This window comes from Anomaloglossus baeobatrachus, chromosome 5 (assembly GCF_048569485.1).
Source record: "Anomaloglossus baeobatrachus isolate aAnoBae1 chromosome 5, aAnoBae1.hap1, whole genome shotgun sequence".
NCBI classification, from domain to species: Eukaryota; Metazoa; Chordata; class Amphibia; order Anura; family Aromobatidae; genus Anomaloglossus; species Anomaloglossus baeobatrachus.
In genome coordinates, this window is record NC_134357.1 from 312,236,197 (window position 1) to 312,253,241 (window position 17,045).

The window sequence follows — 17,045 nt, forward strand, 5'->3', positions numbered from 1 at the left end:
TCAAAAAACAAGCTCTCATGTGGATAGAAAATTATAATAGTTATGGCTCTGGGAAGAAGGGGAGGAAAATAATGAAAACGCAAAAATGGAAACTGGCCCCATCGTGAAGGAGTTAAATTAAAAATAGTGCCATACAGACCCCAAATCATGAAGATTCGGTCTTTGTCCGAATGTTTCTCACCCTAACTGTGTATTGAGTAGATATAATAAGAAATTTACCGGAATCTTTATTCTGCTGTTTCTAGACTGGCTTTGGTCCCTCTCCTATTCAAGTGACTGCATTTGTGACCGGCCGGCTCACTCAGGATCTTCTGTGTAAACCGGAAGCCACTGAGTCAATGTAACTGTATGAGATTCAGAACAAGGCTCTTACAGGCTTACATAAAGAAAGGAAGTAAAGGTTGTTCCGGCAAAAAGGAGCTGCGGTCATATGATGGTGGAGAGGAACAGAGCAATGCGGGAAAAAGCAGAAGATAGCCACCGGTACCTACATTAACACATACACTGAACATATATTACTAATAGCTACAGTGGGTAACAAAACAGATGCTGGAACATGAATTCATCATACACCATTGAAAGAGAAGGCTCTTATATACAAATGTCGATATAATCGATGATTATTATGTATAACTAGTCTACTATTTCAAATGAAACTAATGGATTAGAAGTGGTATATTAAATACTATTAAAATGTATTCATGAAACTGAAATGGCAAATCTATATGGTGTTACAGAACATCAATGTTCTTGTGCCGCCCCCGCGTCAGCAGCCGGGCTGCTTGGATCCGGATCCGCGGTGGCTCGAGGGATCTCCAGACCCGGGGGGTCGGGGTCGCGCGGCCAATCAGAATAAAGGGGGAATATTTACACGGGATGTTTTTGTTTGAAGTTCGTGACGCCACCCGTGGTGTGTGGTAAGATGGAGTACCACCGCTGCAGTTGGGAGTACCCGGTGGCGATGGTGTGGGCAGCCAGGTGTTTAACCTCTCTTCAGGTAGGGGAGATGCCCCGGGGACTCTGTGAAGGTGACGGGGGGGTGCCGTTGGGATGGTAAGGGTTACTTATGTACTCACTCAGTCTAATAACGCTGACACCGACAACGGTGGTAAACCAAAGTTCTTGACACCGCTGCCACTGGGAGGGAGCACGCCTGGATCCCGTGCCCGTTGGTGTTGCCTGTTAGTCTGTGACCTTTGCCTTGGCACCTAGTGTTTCCTGGTTGGTCCCTTGAGTATAAAACTAGTCGGGTCCCGATCACCAGTATGGCTAACTGGGTGAGCTTGCTCTCATGGTTCATGCTTGGATTTTCTGGACTGTATAGTGGGAAAGTCCTATCCCCCTCGTTGCGATAGTACCCCGATTTTGGAGCGGGTGGAAAACGGATTTTAAAGGCTCCGTCCTCGTCGGGTAAATTGCCAGAATGCCTAAAGCTACTTCCTGACCTAGGGTCCACATACCCCGTCGTGCCCTGGCCCCTGCCCGGTGATGGCACAAGACCGCTGGCTATCCTTCTTGACAGTCCGTGCCCCTTGTCACGATCCCCTGCGACCGGGGTCCAGCTCCTACCAGGCCCAGACCAACGTCTGCCACCTAGTAGTTCCAAGGAGCCCAGTTCCTGACCTCCTCTCACTTTCACCTCAAACATTGCACTGTTCTGCTCCTGACATTCCTGACCTCCCCTTAACCAACCCCCCAAGTGGGAGACCCTATTCCCTTCAGGCTGTCCACTGGTGTGTCTGGTAGGTGTGGTGCAGAGTGTTCCTAGGATTTTGATTAGCTTGTTCTTGGCAACACCAAAGGTCAGGGACCCGTAACCAAGGAGGAGGTGGATACTGTGCAGAAGGGCAGATTGCACAATACCCTGTGACGACCTGATAGGCCAGGGCGTCACATTCTCTTTTAAAATTGCAAGTGATCACAAGTGTACATAGGAGAAAAGGAACCATTAGGTACTCAGCAACAAAAATGAAAATACCACATATTTGGTAATTATTTGGATACTAAATAATCAATTAAACCCTTTTATAAATAATTTTAAAATATTTGTAAACAATTGGCAGTAACCATTCCACAGTTTAGTAGGCAATGTACAACTTGGCAGTTAACTCTAACCAGTTCTGATATTATTGAGCTCATCGGTGCACCATTATAATATTAGATCCACATGGAAGGTATGCCACAAAGAACATGAAGTCTAACATAAACATCATGAACAAGAAAGCAACACCACGAAAACTGCTTGTGCTCTGCACAGAAGAATTCAATAACGATATCAGAAGACATGATTGGCAAAAAAGGAAAATAACATTTCAGCAGAAAAAGCATGATACATCTATAAAACGGGGTAGTAGATATCTTTTTGTTTGAGGCTTCTCTGCTTTAATCCTGAACAGCTCACCATTATAGAATTGTCTATGAACTCCATATTGTGCTACAGAGCATGAAGATATTATGAGTTCACATATCAAAAGACTGACGATTGAAACAAGACACTGACCCTAAATTGTGCTGAAATTACTGTTCTGTTTATATAGCCCCCAAAACTATGCCACAACCTTAAAGGGTCTGTCCACTACTCAGACAATCCCATCTCAATCTATGTGTTTCCTGACAGCCAATAATTGAATTACGTTACATAACAGATCATTTTCAAAAATAGGTGTGATGCAAACATCATACTAATAAACTAATGTGCTCTAATTTTTATACAAGTTGCACAAAAAGCTATCTTTCATGACTTGTACCATATTTATGATGTGTTTTTGACACTTTTTATGACTTGTCTGACTAGTGGGCATTCTGTCGCCATGGCATTTTTTTGGGAAAGGTGGTATGAAATAACATGCAACAGAATATACCAAAAAATATCTCAAAATTGTTTCACACATTCCTGGCTCAAAGCAAGCCTATTCTTCACAGTCTTAAAATTTGACTGATTTATCATAGCATGAACCACTTTGATAAAATGAACACATTTTTAGACTGTTCAAGTTTGCACTGCTTAAGAATTAGGGCTCGTAGACATGAGCATATAAATCGGACAAGTGCTCATGTCCTTGTGTTGTATTCTGGATTCCTCTTATTTTTTGACCTCAGCATGAATTTTGACCATCCTCTTGCTTTATGATTCTATTCATGACGTGACCTCTTGGCAATGATCCTGTTTGGTGATCATCACTCTTCTGGATGACAGCACTTCCATGGAAGCAATCCACTGCACCCCATTGTAAGAGCAGATCTGTGTACAGGGGTTAAAGGCTGAAGTTCGGAGTTATTCCGCAGTGACTTGTACCAGTCTCTCGAAGGCAGCCATATTGAGCCTGTGACCTCTGACAGACGTGGGACAGCTCCACTGTGTTTTAAAAATGGACCTCATACTGATAAATTAATAATAAAATAGAAGCCTTTCAATTGGAAGATACATTAAAAACCTTATCAGTCATGGGTTAAATGAAATAGTTAACATATGTAATGTCCTTTCTATTTAAACCCATATTATGATGACTGCAGTCAACAACAGGAGTGCAGAGGGCCTATCTCTAGAGATCTTTAAAACAATCTTTAAACTGCGGAGAAGTATAATCGTGATCAATATATTCTACAGTTAGTCTCCTTCTCCCGAGGCATACGCGGCTGTGATCAGTAGACGGTTTTATTAGCCTCAAACACATTTATGGGATACATGTACAATAAGACATTAAGCTCAACACCTGCATTTTACGCAGCATCTCAGATCTGCCAAGTGCAATTAAATGGCTTGGAAGACTCTTGAGTATCACCTGCAAGGAAACAAGTCATCTTGATTTTCTGTAGATTATGCCAAAGAATTCTTAATCTTAATCTCCCAACTCCAACAGCAGTTTAGTTCTTTGGAGCAGAATAGAAGTATATGTAGCAGATTATCCGAGGCAGCAAAAATGATATTAGGAAACCCTAGTACTTCTAGGGTTCATTCACACAACTGTATTATGCTTGCATACATTCTCAAAGTATGGAGCTATAAAACTGATCCTTTAATAATTCATGAGGTCCTGCTGTGATGTTTCAGAAATCTGACAGCATGTCATTCTCTACTGGATGACGATGAGGATTTTATTTGGAGTATCTACTGCTTGTACGAATTGCGTGATTTTTTACTTTAAATCATTAGTGTGCATTTTGCTAAGAAAATGCACCGTCTATCGCTAATAACTAAGAGTAATATTGAACCATGAACATCAAATGTTATAATTAGGGGGAGAAAATGATATTTCTTTTCCACAATGTGTCAGCTTTTTGTAAAATAGGATTTCTAATGATAACTAATACATGTATAGCGCCTTGAAAAAGTATACATACCTCATGAGCTATTCCACATTTTTTCACATTACACCTACAAACATAACCTATTCCCAATCGCCGACAGATAATAAATGTCGACGCATGCTGATCTTTGTGCAGTTTTGACATTTGTTTATGGTTGGCAGTCAGGCTGGGATCAGGATCCCCAAAGTCCTGCAGGTGCTGGAATTCTGTTGCAGAGCACTATTTCTGAGCAGCGACATCATTGGGACCTGGTTATTTCAATTCCTGATTATGTTAGCCCTGTGCTATCTTCTATATGCTACGATCATTAGTGATTTCGGCATATAGACATTTGTAAAAGGAAGTGGGCTTCTTCTCTCACCTCTCTGGCACTCCTGTGACATGATTATGGGGGAGCCTAGCGTTGCCATTGGAGCCAGAGGCCATATTTTGACATGGGGGTCAGCCAAGAATGGTGGTCTGTTAGACCCATCTAAAAGCAGGGTCTAACAGGTGATCTATCAGTGTCAAACTGAGAGGTGTAATGAATTGCTATGAAATTGTTCAACAAACTGTGTTGTCCATGTTGGATACTGTCATTGGCCAACCACATTGTGTCATGTGAGAGACCCCCGGCAGAATGCTCGGCACTCTGTCTATGGAAACAGTTCAGGGAAAGTTGATGTAGGAGGGAAAGCTTGGATTAGAGCGGGGTTTATACACTTGCACCCTTTAGTGCCGCTTCTTGATGCCTGATGACATTATACAGCTGACATCAACCCCCCCAAATATTACCCTGATTGCGACTGCATCAGGACAATTGGGAAGAGCAGGGTAATGCACCAGAATTAGTGCATTTAATGGATGTGCCAATTCTGGGGCAGCTGTGGGCTAGTAGTTTTAGACTGGGAAGGGGTCTATATCCACAGACAGATAATTTTAGCTGTCTGCTTTACTTTGGCTGGTTATCAAAAATTGGGAGACCCCACTTCCTTTTCATTATAATTATTTATTTATTTAGTTCCCAGCAGCGACTTTGGAGTCAGAGATGCATCCAGGCGTCTTTCCCATACTGTTTCCATCATTTTCAGTGATTTTCCTGCCCCCCAACTAGCCGTTCTGTTAGCATGTTTCTGGAAAAATGTATGAGTTCCCCTTTGACTTCCATTATACTCAAACTTAGCCCATCCAAGCTTCTGACCTGCTTGATTTAAGAAATGAGCAATCGAGCATTTTAGTGCACTCTCATCACTAGCAATAAGAAAGCAATTTTTGATAGCAAGTCATAAGATGTCTGATTAGCAGTTTGCAAATAAACATATAGGGGACACAGCCAAGCATGTGGAAGAAAGTGCTATGGTCAGATGAAACCAAAGTAGAACTTTTTGGACTAAATGCAAAACACTTTGTGTGGCGGAAAAATAACACTGGTCAACACCCTGAAAACACCACCCCCACCGTCAAACATAAAGGTGGAAGTATCATGCTGTGGGGATGCTTTTCTTCAGCAAGGACAAGTAAGCTGGTCAGAGTTGATGGGAAGATGAATGGAGCTAAATATTAGGAAATCCTTGAGAAAAACTTGTAAGAGGTTGCAAAGGACTTGAGACTGGGGCATAGGTTCACCTTCCAGCAGGCAAAAGACCCTGAACATACTGCCAGAAATACATTGGAATGGTTTAGATTAAAGTACATTTATATGTTAGAATGGCCCAGTCAGAGTCAAGACGTAAGTCTCGTTGAGAATCTGAGGTAAAAATTGCTGTTCACAGATGCTCTTCATCCAATCTCATTGAGCTAGAATTACCATATTTTCCGGCATATAAGACAACTTTTTAACCTCTGAAAATATCATCTTATACTCCGGGTGCCATCTTATTCAGCGGTGCACGGTGCTGCATGAGCCCATTGTTTAGTAATGCCTTCCTATCGGTTTTCTTCTTACACACAATAAACATTATTCTCACCTGTCCTCCATTCCCGCGGTGCCTTCACCTTCTTCTGGCAGACTGCAGGCCCAAAGACCTGTCTACGATAGCATCCTGTACATGGGGTCGCTGCCGCTGCCGTCATGGCTTTACTGCAGTTGAATGCTTTGCAGTGCCAGAAAGCATTCAACTGCAGTCTATGTGCCTGCGGTCCGCGAGAAACATTCCTCCATGATCGCATCCCATACACGGGGCCGCTGCTGTCAGCGCTTTACTGCAATTGAATGCTTTACGGCACAGCAAAGTATTCAATTGCAGTAAAGCCATGACGGCAGACAGCAGTTCCGTACATCGGACGCTATCACAGATGGGTCTATGGGCCTTGCTGTCTACAAGAAACAGCTGAGGTCAATCTGGCAAAGCAGGAAAGGTGAGAATATTGTTTATAACGTGTAAACAATGGCATAATAAGGGACAAGAAGGGGACCAGTAGGAGGGCATTACTAAACAATGGGTTAATTACTGCAGGGGACATTACTAAACAATGGGTTAATTACTGCAGGGGACATTACTAAACAATGGGCACATTACTGCAGGGGACATTACTAAACAATGGGCACATTTCTCGGGTCGGCTTATACTCAATTATATACGGTATATTCCAAACCCTATATTTTAACTGGAAAAGTTGGGGGTCATCTTATACGCCCAATCGTCTTATACTCCGGAAAATATGGTAGTTTGCATTTAGAAGAAGCTGGTAGAGATAAACCCCAAAAGACTTGCAGCAGTATGTGAGTCTACAAGGTATTTAATCAGGGGGACTAAATTAAAATTCATGTCCCAATTTTCAGATTTATATTTTTAAAATATTTAGAAAACTATGTATCATTTCCCTTACAGTTGCCACAGTTAAACCAATAGTAGACATAGCATATATACAACCGGTGATACTGCACAAGGACTAGGCTGGTAACATGACTGCAAACATAAAAAATAGTGTTCCTTAAAATTCAGTAGATTTTATGTAAGGACTTTTGCTCCCATAAATGTCTCAAACATTTCTCACTGTTACTGGCGGGAGATTTTTTAGGGAGTACTAGGGCTTGTTCACATTTTGCATTTTTGTATACTCACATGTAGGGGTGGAATGATCACGGTCGCAAGGCTACCATTAAAAAAACAACTACCATTATGATATGCAAAATGAATAAATCTCTAATGTTATTTATAGCACAAATATAATTTACAGCTACAAAAGCATGAAGCTATTTACCAGGATGGGGGAGAAAGATACAAGCCGGAATTGGGAAAGCTGGGTGCTGAAGGAAGGAGGCTCTTCCCTCAGCACCCTGCTTTCCCATGCTTTCCCATGCTCTGCTATACATTTCTCCCTCAACACCAAACTTTCACATGCTCCGATATTCCTCTTTCCCTCTGCACCCAGATTTCCCAAGCCCTGATATTCCTCAGCACCCAGTTTTCCTATGTTCTTATGTCCATTTTGTCCTCAGCACCCAGCTTTTCTATGCTCTAATATTAAGGATAAGCTGTTTGCTGAGAGAAAGACGCATAGCAGAGCATGGGAAAGCTGGGTGCTGAAGACAAGATGGATATCAAAATATAGGAAAGCTGGATGCTGAGGTAAAGAGGGATATTGGAGCATGAAAGCTGGGTGCTGAGGGAAAGTGTCAGTGTAATTATCCTGTACCCAAAGGGGGGAAGGTAGGTGGATGGGGAGGGCCCAGGTCCAAATTTTGCACCAGGGCCCATCGAACTCTAGTTACGCCACTGTGCACATGTTTTTGTGTCTGAAAAATTGCAGTATTTTATAGTATGAGCTAAATGAATGAGATTTCTGAAATCTAATGCAGTTTATTTTTTCTTGCAGATTTGAACTTTCTAATTTTTTTTTTCTTTTAATCTGCCGCAAGTCAATTTCTTCAGCGTTTTTGAACCCTTTTTTACAAATTCAAATGAATGGGAACAAATGCTAGTTAAAACATGTAAAAGAACAATATATTTTACTCAGACTTTTTCTTGCTAACAGGTTTTTCAGCAGAAAAATCTGTTACAGATGCTAAACGTGTGCACATAGCCTTGAAAGATGGTTAGCACAAATTTTTCTTATGAATGACGTTGTCAATTTTACCATACTGAAAATGGGATTTTGTTTTTAGATGTAATGATTAGGCTGCTTCTCACTAGATTTGCGCATAGTTACAGTGTTTGAAAAAACACAATTCTGCTGTTACCATGATTTTTTTTCTCGTCATGGCATTTACCAATTTGAGTTAATGAATTTTAGATATTGATAGCTCGCATGAATGCTGGGATATTTATTATTATTATTATTAATAATAATAATAATAATAATAATAGCACAGAGGGAGGGTCACATTTTATGTTTTTTTCTATTTCTTTAAACATTTTTCTTAATTGACATTATGGGTATTGAACATTTAATCATCTGATCACCTATATTATATACTGCAAAATAACTGCATTACAATATACAGTGAAAATCTCAGTCTCCTATGAGAGAGCCAAACCATAGACTAGTGTTCATAGGAATACCATAATGGAAGGTACAGCCGCCTTTGGTAGTCATAGTAATCCATCAGCAGCCCAATATTGCCATTGACAGCTGCAGTTTATAGGTTAACAGCAGTGGAGAAAGCTCCGTTCCCCCTGTGGCTGTTAGAGGCAGATGATAGCTTAATAACACAGCCATTACGGACTTGGAATGATCCCCGCTCATCTCCTGACTGATCTTGCACCATTCACTCCTGTAGAAGGGTGGCAGAGTCCCCTGCAATGTAAGGCTATGTGCGCACATTGCGTACAGTCACTGCAGAAATTTCTGCAGCGATCTGAAGAGTACACGTGCGCTTCAAATCGCTGCAGAAAATGTCCATAGTGAAAAAAAAAAAAAAAGCCGATTCCATGCGCTCTGCCTGCAGCTCCTGCCATAGACAGAGCAGGAGCTGCCGGCAAAGCGCACGGAAGAAGTGACATGTCACTTCTTAGAACGCGCGCTCCGGGCAGCAGCCGAAGCGCTGCGCTCTAAGACGCCACGTGCGCACGGCCCCTGCACAATCTCCATAGATTATGCAGGGGACGCAGGACGCAGCATGCAGTTATGCTGCGCTGCAGAGTGCAGCGTAACTGCATGAATTATGCACATGTGCGCACATAGCCTTAATGTGTTATGTAATGTAAGCATGTTAACAATGTGTAGGGAAGTTTATTAGTCAGATAGCAGATAGGTAATTTTAATTAGGATGTAATGCAACGTAAAGGTTTAGGATGTAATTTATAGGAAGTATTGTAAAATATAGCAATGTTATGTAGATGGACTTTTTTAGTAATAGAAATAGTGAATGTTAGGTCCAGGGTGGGACTAGTGTTGAGTACAGTGAGAGACTTCCTGGTTACAAGAGAGAGCAGTTCAGTTTAAGTTGGTGCCTAGAAGGAGAAGGGCCTTGGTGCTGGGGTCGGTCCTGAAAACCTGATACCAATCCCGGAAGGTCTGAAACATAAGGCTCATCCTGGCTGGCTTGGTGAAGCCACCCAGGTGTGATGCGCAGTGGAGCTGATTGAGGAAGACGGGACAATTGTGGGGTGCCATAAACCCATGTTAAACACTCTGGGGATATCGATGGATAAAGTAGAAGTCGCTTCTGCTTATATGGAGGCTTGGAAACAGCAAAGCTGTCACTGCATCCGTAGTAGTGGGAGCTTGTAGATGGAACGAGGGCTGCCACTGTATTTATATGGTAGTCTTAAAGGCAAGGGATACCCAAGTCAGAGAGGAAGAACTTTTAACGACTTGTCTGCTCTGCAACTGATAACTGAAACTAAAGAGACTAAAGAGATCCTAGTGTTGTGTGAACGCTGTCCAGCAGCCCATGCAAGTTTGTACAGAGACAAATAAGTGCTATGCACCCTACACAGAGAAGCTCACACAGCTGGGGGATCATTAACGAAGGAGGACAGCGCTCAAGCAGTCAGGTGCCCCCTTCTTTCACCCTCTCCCCTTAAGAGATTAAAGAAGCTTTCTTTAGATAATCCCTGCTTGCTTCAATGGTCCTTTGTGAATACGCTGAGCACAAATTGTCGACCTTTTTGGATTTTCAGTATTATGCTGTAATCTGTGAAGAAACCTGGCAATACATGTTTAATTTCCCTGCAGCACCATCGCAGGAAAAATGAAGCATAAGACAATGGCAATTCTAATCCATTTGCAGAACAGGGGCACCTTGTAATAACTTGCAACTTTGCCAAAAGATAAAGATCCTAAATAAGCCCAGCTAAAATAAAAACACATATGTGCCGCCCCCACGCCTGTAGAAGCCGGGCTGCTCGGATCCGGACCTGCTATGTGGCTCGAGGGATCCTCCGGACCCGGGGGTCACGCGGACACGCCAATTGAAAAGGGGGACGTAGTTGTACAGGCTTGGCTGTATTCAGTTTGTGACGCCACCCACGGTGTGTGGTGAAGTGGGACACCAACGCTGCTGTTGTGGGACACCCGGGGGAGATGTAGTGGCAGCTGGATGTTAACCCATCCGTGGGTAGGAATGGTTGCCCCGGTACCCAGTGTCTCTGTGCAGGGTATGGCGATAGCAAGGGATTGCATGTCCGGACGTACCAGGGGATGTTTGGTTACTCACAATTAAATAAATCACATGAGTCTTTTGGTAAACCAAGGTGCTGGTGGCCGGCCGCCGCGGCCGGTTGTACTCTGGTCCCCCACCCGGGCTGGTGGTCGCCGTCTTTTCCTCTGCACTAGTTCTGTTGTTTGTTTAGACTTCCCGGTATGAAACACGGGAGTCCTCTCCCGGCTTTTGTGTACCTGAGGAGCCGTGCCCGCTGACGCTGACCCATGGGATCTATGGGCCCTGGCGTTTGCCCTATCCCTCTCTGTGGGTGGTTGTCTGCTTTTGGGACTTTGGTTGGGCCAGGACCTATAATCCTGCCCTCAATCGGTTGATTAGCTAGGCCGTTGGTTTCGGTCCTGGCTTCAGAGTCCGAGTACCCCTTCTGTGCACGGTTTCCGGGTCGGGTCTCTGGTGTCAGTACCGGTGGGCTCCAACCCTGTCCCGGTCCACCTCGGATCTCCGGCTGCCATCTTCCCGTCGCCTGCCGACTGAGACCAGCATCTGCCACCTAGCCAAGGTACCAGGGCTCCAACCCTGGCACCGTTCAACTTGAACTTCCCCTCTGCTGGAGCTACACCAAGTCCCCAGCCTCCACTCCTCTCAACTTGAACTACAGACTTCAACTCATCTCATCTGATATGATCTGATCTCATCTGCCTGTTTTCCCGCCCCGGGCTGTCTAGACCCATAATTGGGCGTTCCCTAACCGCCTGGTCCCGCCTATTGGTGTGCCTGTCTTGTCCTGAGGGGGGTGACTAGGGTTTCAGGTCGGCTGTATGTAACCCTGTGAGGGAAGGTGTTATGCGGGGGCCTAATGTGTAACTACCTGGTTTTGCCAGGGCGTCACACATACTCACGTCTGATGCAGACACTGTTCCAGCTGTGTCAGCACTCGCTCTCCTGGGACTTACTTAAAGTTGTGAACCTGCACCCAATTATTGCTGGCTTCACTGTCTCTACCTTCAGATGAATCAAACATCAAGAGGAAGTCAGTGCTGCCACTGTTCTCTCATTTCCTATTGATGATTGATATGTTTGAAAGCAGATAGAGGGAAGCCATCACTGATTGGGTGCAGGGTTCACGTGATTTATCAACTTCAGGAAGGCCTAGAGAGACAGTGTTGACACCACTGGAATGGCAACGGCACCGGAAGGGAGTATAAGTGTTGTTATTTTAACAAAGATAGTGATTGAGAAGGGGTTGTCCGAGTAGTAGACAACCCCTTTAGTTTAGAGATTATTGAAATTAATTTTCGAAATGGAAAAAACTCTTTAATCAAAACCAGTAACAGTAATGTGAAATGGCCCAGTCAGAATTTGAACTCCATTGAATTTCTATCAGTGCTTTTTCTATGTCCAGTGATAATAAAAAGGAATATCTCATATTATAACTTCCTCAACCATACAATTGTAATGAGCTGTAATACATTATCCATAGAAACCTACTGAGCCTTATTATACAGTATATCTATTTATCTCCAATCTATAGAGGCCTATCAATAGATTCATTACTCTCAGATTCTGTATGAATCCAGCAGAAAAAATGCCATGTTCCATCCAATGCTCCATTATTAAGCTATTTGTCAGTTGATGAGTGTTAAAACTCTATAACACCGGAGTAAGGCGGGCTTTGCACACTACGACATCGCAGGTGCGATGTCGGTGGGGTCAAATTGAAAGTGACGCACATCCGGCATCGCATGCGACATCGTAGTGTGTAAAGCCTACATGATACGATTAATGAGCGCAAAATCGTCATAATCGTATCATCGGTGCAGCGTCGGCGTAATCCATAATTACGCTGACGCGACGGTACGATGTTGTTCCTCGCTCCTGCGGCAGCACACATCGCTGTGTGTGAAGTCGCAGGAGCGAGAAACATCTCCTACTGGCGTCACCGCGGCTGCCGTAGGATATGCGGAAGGAAGGAGGTGGGCAGGATGTTTATATCCTGCTCATCTCCGCCCCCCTGCCGCTATTGGCCGCCTGCCGTGTGACATCGCTATGATGCCGCACGTCCCGCCCCCTTAGGAAGGAGGTGGTTCGCCGGCCAGAGCGACGGTCGCAGGGCAGGTGAGTGCATGTGAAGCTGGCGTAGCGATAATTTTTGCTACGCCAGCTATCACATGATATCATACCTGCGACGGGGGCGGGGACTATCGTGTGCGACATCGCAGCATCGGCTTGCGATGTCGCAACGTGCAAAGCCGCCCTAACACTAGCGCATGACCCGCACGAGTGCAATGTGAGAAAATCGCACATTTCACTCAGCCTAATATTAATCAAATTGTTTAAAAGAACAGAGAGTCCTCAGTGGTTGATACCTTTTAATGGCTAACTGAAAAGATGGTAATAATTGCAAGCTTTCGAGACTACTCAGGTCTCTTCATCAGGCATGGTATAACACAAAATCTGAAGAGTCACATATTTATACACAACAGGACTTTGGTACGCATCTTTATGGAACTAAAGACACTTCTGAAGAAACGCGCACAACTGGACAGCGACATATTTTTCTTATCCAAATGCAAAAAGGAGATTGCATCTTTATGGAACTAAAGACACTTCTGAAGAAACGCGCACAACTGGACAGCGACATATTTTTCTTATCCAAATGCAAAAAGGAGATTGCATCTTTATGGAACTAAAGACACTTCTGAAGAAACGCGCACAACTGGACAGCGACATATTTTTCTTATCCAAATGCAAAAAGGAGATTCTAAGTCCTGTTGTGTATAAATATGTGACTCTTCAGATTTTGTGTTATACCATGCCTGATGAAGAGACCTGAGTAGTCTCGAAAGCTTGCAATTATTACCATCTTTTCAGTTAGCCATTAAAAGGTATCAACCACTGAGGACTCTCTGTTCTTTTAAACAATTTTTTTATCTCTACTGGCTAACACGGTACAAAGATATATTTTACTTGTATTAATATTAATCAATCAGGCATCTCAGATCTGCAAGTTTTTACTCAACCCTAATCAGGCTGAGGAAAATATTTCAGCATGCTGCAATCGTCTGTGAGTCTTTCATCACTCGCACCCATACAAGTCTACGGGTGCAAGTGAAACATCGGTCTGCATTTGGATGACATCTGAGTGCAGTGCGATATATGTACAGGTGACCAATGGAGGAGATGGAGAGATCACTCTCTACCTCTTCTCCGCAGTTGTGATCTGATCACAGGATTGGATCACAGTTGCATGACACTCGACTCACGCTCGCTGCAAAGTGGTAGCCAAGGGTCAATAGCATGTCGTATCTGATTCCCTCTCATTGGATGCCTTATGCTAGTGTGATCCGGCCTAATGTGGAGCCACGTGTACTCTCTGTGCCTAATTACAGTCTCCTTGCAAACCATACAGATCTGCAAATTTTTAAGGTTCTAAGATCCTTAAAATCCTTAAGATGTTAAATAAAACCAGTCATGTCCCAAAACACTACTAACGTACAGATATAGGGTTAATCTGGAGGTTAAAAGTGCTGCAATGCTGTTCAGCAGCCTTCCTTAAAATGTCACTATCAGGAGAATTTTGCCTTTATTTATCCCAAATACTGCCGGCTTTCAGTCAAAGAGATGTGTGAGGAGCAGCTTTACTCATCATTGTGTAAGCAAACCCTTGCACTTTGATTGACAGTTCACTCTGCTATGATGTACTGCATCATGAGCTGTCAATCAAAATACTAAGTCATATTTACGCAGTGACTACCAGGGTTTCACCAGGTACATGGGAACCCCCGGGAAGTGCCACAACACACAGGGTACATGTTACAATGGTGGGCCCTTGCACTAGGGAAAGGGAAGCAGGGTCACCTCCTAAACTCAACTGAAAGTGATCACTGTACTCATTAATGTCCCTATACGGGTTCTTACCCCCCCGTCGCCGATCACGGGCCTATTTCTGTGTTTCCCTGGGCTCAGTCCTTTATAGTGTAGGGCAGTATAAATGCTAGTACCGCTCTTGGTTAAAGACACAGAGGGGATAAGACAGACAGGGGTAAAATAAACAGCAATCATACAAAGCACTCCAAACAACAAGATATAATAATGAGGAATGGACCAAAGGGGAACACCAAAGAGGACAAATGAAGGGAAAACAACAAAACTTTCACTCAGCAAACATTCTATAAATGGCTTCCTGGTCCTCACCTCACAGGTTCTCTTTAGAAACAAGTATATCAAACTATCAGCTGTAGTTTACCTGGACTAGGAGAGAAGTCTCTATAGCAGAGCTGATTAGCAATAGAGAACAGCTGACTATTGCACACACTCAGTTTCAGGAGACCAGAGGATCTACTTAACTCTAACAGCACTGGATAAAGGAGAATCTGCACAGACAGGAATATTAACCTGAGCAAGTGTGTATGAAGCCCTGTACTGTGATCTCCTGAAACCAGAAATAGGAGGGACCACTCTCCGTCGTGGTACCCTTGTGACAGTCATGCTCACAGATGCCACTCACTGTACACTGAGCGGTGACTGTAACTGCTTCGTGCATATCTCTATGACTGAAAGTTGGTGGTTTCCCCGAAGGGCTAAAGGTTATCTTCTCAAGGTAGTGGCGCTTTTATAAAGCTCATGGACAGCTTTGTAACCCTATTAACCAGCAGATTAACCCTATGTCTGCAGGGTAATAGATTAGACACGACAGATTACCTTAAAAGCAAATTTAGCTTTATTTTATGTGCATTTTTATGTATTTTATAAATAGTTTCTAATATAAGTTAAACATTAAAAGGTTTTTTATGCTTTCAAAATACAGTATGGATGTATGTGTGCATAAACATACACATCACCAAGGCACGGCCCCTGAAATGTAACTTTTCACATGGTTTTGATATCTACTGTATATATAAAGCATATTTATGCTTTGATAAACATGTATTCTTTTAAAACTATAGACTCCTTTAACCTTCACTCATAAAACCCTGAAGTTAAAAAAATAAACACTCTTTATGCACAAATCCCACATATTTATTGTATTGTGAAAAGCTTTTTAAGTTTTCTTTTCCCTACTCCTTCATTGTTAGAAAACACGAAGCTCTCCTATGGAGCAGCATTGGATTAAGTCAACTTTACCTTTTTTTTTCTCTTTTGTCTCAGATTATATTGAGTTTGGAAAACAAGCTACTTAATAGAGCGCTTTGAGGCTCAAACAATTAAAACCACAGTTACATTTTGCTTAGGCAATATTTACGCCTTCCTTGACAGTTTTGAAAAGTGTCCAAAGGAAATGGGCATGGCTATGAGTAATTGAGGGGTTTTCTGATTAAAAAGAAATGTTTTTAGAAGTGGTAGAAGTATAAATGAATATAACTGCTTTCTTGACATATGAGACAGTTTCCTGGGGACGTCATCAGTCATATGTTATGTTCACTGGGTGAGTAGAGATGTTAGTGAATGCACTAGACCACAGCACACAGAAAACCCAGAGGGGCTTGACTACGGACTTACACCTGGTTTTCTCTAGAACCTCTGATGGTGAAGGTGTTAAACTGCAGGTGTGAACCCACGTGCCACTCAAGAAGTCTGTTGCTGTGTCAGCAGGCCCCAGGGGTACAGGAGTGACAGTCTCTGGCAGACAATTACAGCAGCAACAGGTGTTATGCTATGCGTTTCCACAGTATGGACTTAATCATGGCATTCCATGATTAAGACCATACAGTTGAAATGCGTAGGATAAGTCCTCTGTCCTGTCCTATTTTGTTACCCCCAGTGTGTTTTCAATACCACTTATTTTTTAATGGATACAAACAAAAATTCTATTTTTATAACTTTTCCCTGTTCTCCATTGGATGCTGGAAATTCTCTTTTGGATTCTGTTTGTTCCCACCCGGGTCAGGGCGTTTTCCATGCGCTAGCGGTGGATCTAGGAGTGAAGACGGGGAGCTGAAATATACCGTACTTCTTTATTTCTACTATGATATGTTTGGTATATTTAAAGACTGTCTTGACATTTGATCACCTGATATATGTGTCCCAACATTTTTGAAACAGAAAACTCCTTTCATAATATGCTCTCAGTGGTTAAAGGGAACCTATCATGTAAAAAATGCTGCTAACCTGCAGATATTGGGTAATCTGCAAGTTAATAGCATTCTATAATTGCTCATCTGCTGTACTGGAATTCTGGTTATGGTCAAGAAATTATCTTTATTCTTCC